General features: G+C 49.4%; 1 pseudogene; it reads right to left on the bottom strand.

The window, feature by feature from the left end:
* Positions 1-923: 923 nt before the first annotated feature.
* Positions 924-1,809, bottom strand: LOC100982925 (spermidine synthase-like; annotated as a pseudogene).
* Positions 1,810-7,465: the final 5,656 nt, after the last annotated feature.

The following is a 7,465-nucleotide window of genomic DNA, read 5'->3' as shown; positions in this document are numbered from 1 at the left end:
CAGGCTGGAGTGCAGTGGCGCAATCTCAGCTCACTTCAACCTCTGCTTCCCAGGCTCAAGCGATCCTCCAGCCTTAGCCTCCCAAGCAGCTGCAACGACAGGCGCAAGCCACTACGCCTGGCTGATTTTTGTATTTTTTTGTAGAGATGGGGTTTTGACATGTTGCCCAGGCTAGTTTCTAACTCCTGAGCTCAAAGCGATCCACCCACCTCAGCCTCCCAAAGTGCTGGGATTGCAGGAGTGAGCCACCGCACCCAGCCACATATGTGTATTTCTTTTTACAGCTGCCTGAAATTTTGGCAGGGAGCACTGATTTTTCCATTATAGTAATGATATAATGTCAGCTCTATGAGGGTATAATTTGCATATAATAAGAGCCACCAATTTTAAGTGAACATTTTGTTGAGTTTTGACAATTGTATGCAGTCATATAAATAACCACCATAACAATCGTAATCCAGAATGTTCCCTGATCCCAAAAAAGTTTTCTCCCACCCCTTGGCAGTCAATCTCTTCTCTCCACTATCAGCCCCTGGCAACCACTACTCTTTGTCACTTTTGTTTTGAATTTTCTAGAATTGCATGCAAAGGGAACCGCATTGTGCCTGGCTTCTTCCTAAACATACTATTTTGTTGTTGTTGTTAATACGTGTGTTTGGTGAGTGAGGAGGGTAACAGAAGTGAGAGAGACAGCGGTGTGCATAGCTGGTATAGGCTTGGAGGCTGAATGCCACACAGAGCAACACAGACACACAGACAGACAGTCCACCCAGCAGGGCAGTCCGGGCAGCATTCTGGGGCCTGTAACACTCGGTTGATCGGTGAGAGCCGGCAGGAGGTCTGGCCCAGGGCTGGAGGCACCCAGGCACCCTGGAGACTCCGTTGTCCGAGGTCCCAGGTGGTGTTGGTGGTGGCAGTGGGGCTCAGCTCACACCATTCAGGGCCTTGCAGGCAAACCTGGGCAGCACAAAGGCTGTGCGGTGCGCGTCTGGGCTGTGGCATTTCAGCTGCATCTGCCCCACCTGCTGCTGTGTCAGGTGCTGCACCAGCTCCCAGTCATGGGTGATCATGTTCTGCTGCACAGCATGAAGCCAGTCTGGCTGCAGGGGTAGATGGGGACCATGCAGTAGGTGTAGCCCACCACAGCTACTGGCAGAACTGCCGCATCTCCTTATGAGGTGAAGGTGCAGCCACTGGTGCTCTCCCTGGCAGCAGAGAATGCTGTCCTCCGCGAGGGCCACCTTCACCTTCATCTGCTGACAATAGGCTTCCTTGAAGAGGCTTTCAGCCGGGCCCATGTGGTCTGAGAAGTCAGTGATAACATCAAAGCCATCCTAGTTCTGCTTCATGAACTCAAAACTGTCACCCACATGAAGGATCAGCTTTGAACTAGAGTAGCAACTGGCCATGCCTAGCAGGAACTTCTTAGAGACTTGGATGACATCCTTGTCAATGTCACACTGGACCACAGACTCCATGGAGAGGTGCTTCCCCACCTTGTGCAAGATACCCATCTCTGCCCACGATGATCAGCACCTTTCGTGGGTTGGGGTGGCTGCAGAGAGGCAGGATGGCTACCATCTCCTGGCAGGAGAACTCATCCCTCCCTGTGCCCAGGACGATGCCATCCAACACCAGCATATTGCTGTAGGTTTTACTGCAGAAGACAAGGATGTTCTGGTAGTGCGAGTGCTGGTCGTGGAGCAGAGACAAGGCCTGCCCGGACCACAGGCTACACGTCTGGTGGAACCAGCCCTCGGGGATGGCAGTGAGGCTGCAGGCAGCAGGGCCCTTAGGGTCAGGCTCCATGGCAGGCAGGCAATGTGGGGCACGGACTTGGGACTACAGGCCATGTGGAGCCACAGCACACTGGGACCGGCTGCATTATACTTTTGAACTCCATTCCTGCTGCTTTTATCGGTAAATCATTTCTTTTGCATTGCTGTTGAGTAGTATCATATTCCATTGTAACTGCATACACTGGTGTGTTTACCCATTCACCGGGTGATGTGCATTTGTGTTGTTTCATGATGAATAAAGCTGCTATGTGTGGACATATGTTTTCATTTCTTTTGGATAAATACCGAGGAGTGAGATCACTGGGTCAAACAGTGTGAGTTTCACTTTGTAAGAAACTGGGAACTGTTTTGACACAGTGGTGATACCATTGGAACAACCACCAATCATGTAGGAGTGTTCCGTCTGCTCCAAATGTTTGCCAACACTTGGTCTTGTCAGTCTCTCTCAATTTAGCAATTCTACTGGGTGTGTCGTGGCATCACATGGTGATTTTACTTTGCATCAACAAAGACATTGAGCATCTTTTCATATGCTCAGCTGCCACTCATATATCTTCTTTGGTAAAATGTCTGTTCAGATCTCTCATCTCTTTTTAACCAGATTTTTCACTTCTCAACATTGAGTTGGTCTCCATAACCTCCACCACCAGATGTGACTTTCATTATTATGTTATACTGCAGAACAAAAGTGACTCTGTAGATGTAATTAAGATTAAATAGTCAGCTGACCTTCAAATAGGAAGATGATCCTGAATTATCCAGGTGGGCTCAAGATAATTACAGGAACCCTTAAAAGCTAAAAAGGAAGACAGAGAGATTCAAAGCATGAGTAGGACTCCACCCACCATAGCTAGCTTGAACATAGGGAGGACCACATGGAAAACATGAGAAGGAAATGAATTCTACCAACAACCAGGAAACTTGAAAGAGGACCTGAGTCCCAGATAAGAACCACAGCCTGGCAGATACCCTGATGTTAGCCTGGTCAGACCCTCAGAGGAGAATCCAGCCACGTCATGTTGGAAAACCTGTGAGATAAGACGTGGTTGCTGTGTCAAACCCCTAAATTTGTGGCAATTTGTTACACAGCAGTAGAGAAGTAATGCACCATCTCTTTATTAAAAGGAAAAAAAAAACCCATGAAAGTTAAATTAAGAGACCCAGGTATTTCAACACAAATGAGAGTGCATACTCCTTTGTGGAACTAAAGTATTCACACCTGTGTGTTGCTACGCAAACAAAACACACTTGTGTTGAAAAACTACAGCCAACCCCTTCCAGGACATACACCTCCTACCTGGCCCCCGCGGGCGTTTGAATTCATGACTCCGTTTTTAGAGTTTCTGGAAACTGTCTAAGTTCTCCTCCTCACAGCCTCCCATCCCAGGAAGCCCAGGCCTCTTGGTTCTCAGGGAAGGTCCTGCTCACATTTTCCAGATGACATCATCCCCGCGGGAGCCAAGGCTCTAGTTGGAGGTATTTTCTTCTATTCTTTGTGTGTTTTGTTTTGTTTTTTACCTTCTTAGACCCAGGAACCAGTCCAAGCAATGTGTGCTTCCCCAACATGTTAACACAAACAGCCGCTTCCCAAACTGAAGAGGCACATGCTACCTTAATTACGCGGTTGCTATTGAAACACTCGAGTGACAGACAAAACCTTTCATTTGGGGAGAAAATTAATTGTACACAAACAAGAGCACATTTCATCTCGAATTAAATTCTTCAACATTCCCTTGGCAGAGAACCCTCCGGCCGTTTCTCTCCTTTTCTTTTTGGCGTTAAGTCTCACCCCTTTTATGAGAGATTTTCTTGGCAAACAGGGCCAGCCTTTGAGGTCCCAGGAGGGTTTTGCTGTCACTTCCCTTTATTGGTCATTCTGTCGCCTCCGTTGAAGCTTCACTGGCTCCCGCCCACCTTGAGCCATGACCCTCCCACCCCAGCCCTGTTCCTTCCTAACACGGTCCCCTCCCCTCAGCTTCTAAAGTGTAAAACTGTCCCAAGTCCATAATACCCTGCCCTTCCGAGGCCGGCAGCGGTCCGAGGTAAGTGAATGATTAAACATGATGAATACCAGAGCGGAAGATGCAGCGTGGGGAAAGAGCTCACTTTAGCTGCAACTCTGGGATTTGTTGCTGAGTGCCACAAGTAATGAAATCATCAATCTCCCCTGAACTAAAAAAAGGAATCCACCACAGCAAGTTTGAAAAGGGCAGGGAGGAAAAGTCCTGCCTCCTCGTTGGAGCAGTTTAGGGCCTGGTTGCTCTGTGATCTCGCTGCCCAGCTAATCTGCCCCAGACACCCTGGGAACTGTGCAGAGGGGACATCGCTGACCTGTCATCTGCCCAGATGCTCTGATTCTGAAACTCGCTGACTCACTTCTGGGAGGAGAGGACGGTCTCGGGTCTGTGAGCTGTGTCACGGGCACACCAATGGGTGTTTTCTGGTTCAGGCGTCATCACAACAGCACAGCCCTTGGCCTGGGCCAGAAAGGAGCATTTCAAAGCTGCCACAAAGGGACTTCTGGGGCAGGCTTCCTAAAGGGGAGGGCACCCAGGCCTGTGGAAATCTGCTCTTCTCCAGTCCTTCTTTCCTTTAGCTGCTCATTAGCCCTGGATCCTCCAGCAGCTGTGACCTGGGGCCCTTTACACACGTCTCACTGCCCTGGGTTGAACTGTGTCCCTTTCAAAATTCCTTTCTTGGAATCCTAACCTCCAGTACCTCAGAATGTGACCTTCTTTGCAGAAGTAATCAAAGTAAAATAAGGGCCGGGCACGATGGCTCGCACCTGTAATGCCAGCACTTTGGGAGGCCGAGGCAGGCAGATCACATGAGGTCAGGAGTTCGAGACTGGCCTGGCCAACATGGTGAAACCCCATCTCTACTAAAAATACAAAAAATTAGCTGGGCGTGGTGGTGCACACCTGTAATCCCAGCTACTCGGGAGGCCAAGCCTGGAGAACCGCTTGAACCTGGGAGGCAGAGGTTGCAGTGAGCCAAGATCATGCCATTGCACTCCAGCCTGGGCAACAGAGTGAGACTTTGTCAAAAAAAAAAAAAAAAAAAAAAAAATCAAACAAAAAAAAAGTAAAATGAGGTGATTAGGGTGGGCCCTCATAGAACATGACCAGTGTCCTCATTAAAAAAAAAAAAAAAGAAAGAAATTTGGGCACAGAAACACACATAGAGGAAAGATGGAAGGAGAAGATGGCCCATCTACAAGCCAAGAAGACAGGCCTGGAACACAGCATTCCCTCACAGTCCTCAGAAGGAACCAACCCCACTGCCACCTTGATCTCAGACTCCTGGCCTCCAGAACTGCAGGACAATATGTTTCTGCTGTCAAAGTGCCCAGTCCAGGGTACTGGGTTACAACGGCCCCTGCAGATTAGCACCCTCACCAACAGACATGTTTCATTTGGCCCTCTCTCTTTTGTGTTTGTTTTTGTTAAATGAGCCAACATTCAAGACTCAAATTATTTTACATAAGAATCTCTTTCATTGAAACTCTAGACACTAGCCAACCCTACATGGCAGGAGCTGAGTGGAGGCCACCCCCTCCCAAGCCCTCCAGAGCCCCCGGTGCTGGCCGCTGTCTCCCTGGCACCAAGACCGGATGTCAGCCATTATTTGTCTCAGGAGGGTTTAGTTCCAGATACCAGGAACAACATTAGCCATGTTAGGCAGAAAGAGATTGAATACAGGGGACTAGGATCCCCCCAAAATCATGAGAAGGGCAGGGGCACAGGCTGCAGTCTGGGTCCTCAGAAGAGACACCCAGGATAGGACCCCAGAACTGATCCGCCAGGGACATAAACAAACCACATAGCCAGGCACTCCAGAGAAATGGGCTGTGGGGTTGGGGAGCATGGGGAGGAACTGCTGAGTTGAAGAACACACCAGGGGTCAAGAAGCAGCTGCCTCCAAAATGCACCCCCACCCCACTGTTACACAGAGGAGCCAAATATAAACTCTGAGGATTGGCCCCTGGGCTGTCTTTTTCTTTCTTTCTTTCTTTTCTTTCTTTCTTTCTTTCTTTCTTTCTTTCTTTCTTTCTTTCTTTCTTTCTTTCTTTCTTTCGTACTTTCTCTTTCTCTTTTCTTTTCTTTCTTTCTTTTTTTTTTGGACAGAGTCTCACTCTGTTGCCCAGGCCGGAGTGCAGTGGTGTAATCTCGGCTCACTGCAACCTCTGCCTCCCAGGTTCAAGCAATTTTCCTGCCTCAGCCTCCCAAGTAGCTGGGACTACAGGCGCATGCCACCACACCCAGCTAGTTTTTGTATTTTTAGTAGAGTCAGGGTTTCACCATGTTGGCCAGGCTGGTCTGAACTCCTGACCTCTGGTGATGTGCCCCCCCACCCTTCAGCCTCCCAAAGTGCTGGGATTACAGGCTTGAGCCACTGCACCTGGCCCATTTCTTTCTTCACAGCAAACTGAGCCCCATTACCTTGAAAGCCCACTGGTGCCAAACTCAAATTTTTACACACCTGATTATTTTTTAAATAACCCAAAGAGATTTTTAGCCATTTAGAGCCTGCCTGCTTTGTCTACCCTGCAAAACCTCAAGTGACAGCTCTTACTCATGCATTAAAGATAGAAAGCCTTGCCATTATAGGGCCCCCAAATGTTCTCTGCCCTTGGGAGCACCCTGAGCCAGAGACTCCTTGGGCTACGCTGCTGAACGACATCACTTCGTCACACAAGCTCCTGCCCCCAGACTTCCCTTGCCCTCCCTGGCTTCTGCTGCGAGGGACCTTCTCTGCTTGCAAACCTGTCAAAGTACTGCCCAGTGAAGCGAGTGTGTGCTACTGCCACCTCATGGTCAGATTTCCCCCGGCTCAGCTCCTAAATCCCTGGAACAAACCCACAAACTGAATGGCCATGCCCTGGAACCCTGATGCAGAAGACCCAACCCTTCCCACTGTGCCCCCGGCTGGAGGCACTCACTGAAGCGGGGGCCTCAACTCCTCCACGTCCAAGAGCCTGGGAAATGCAGGTTTCAGCTTTCCAGCCTTTGCAGCCCCGGAAGCGGACCAGGTGGAGGTGCCCACCCACAGCACTCATCACACACTGACCTCGGGCTGCAGCTTCTGCTTTCCTGATGCAGGCCCCCTTCATTCATGTATCGGGGTCCAAGGAAGCATCCTCATATCTGCCACATAGTGAGGGCTGGAAAACCAGGTGGGCTGGACTCTGATCCTCCAACTTCATCTCCATGGTCACCGACTATCCAGGATCTCCCGGAACTCTCCAGTTTTAGCACCAATAGTCCCATATCCCAGGAAACCCCTCAGTTCTGAGCCAATGAGGACGGGTGGTCCCCATGCTTCTCTCCCGGCAGAGCCACCCCTATTCTTCTGCAAATGATTCCAGTGAACAAGGGTTCTTTGCTAAAAGCAACTGCAAATAATCAGCCTACATCATCCTCCAGATAGAAAGGAGCATTAGTTATGATACAGGGTTTCCCAAAACAAGGTACACATACCTCCAAAGATGATTTGGGTCTTTCACAAATGAATGCTGCTTTTTTTTTTTTTTTTTAATGGAGATAGGGCCTCACTGCCCAGGCTGGTCTCAAACTCCTGGCCTCAAGCGATCCTCCTGCCTTGGCCTCCCAAAGTGCTGGAATTACAGGCATGAGCCACCATACCCAGCCTGTGCTGCTTATTTT

The sequence above is a fragment of the Pan paniscus genome, chromosome 21, assembly GCF_029289425.2.
Source record: "Pan paniscus chromosome 21, NHGRI_mPanPan1-v2.0_pri, whole genome shotgun sequence".
Taxonomy (NCBI): Eukaryota; Metazoa; Chordata; class Mammalia; order Primates; family Hominidae; genus Pan; species Pan paniscus.
This window is presented reverse-complemented; position numbering and strand designations above follow the sequence as displayed.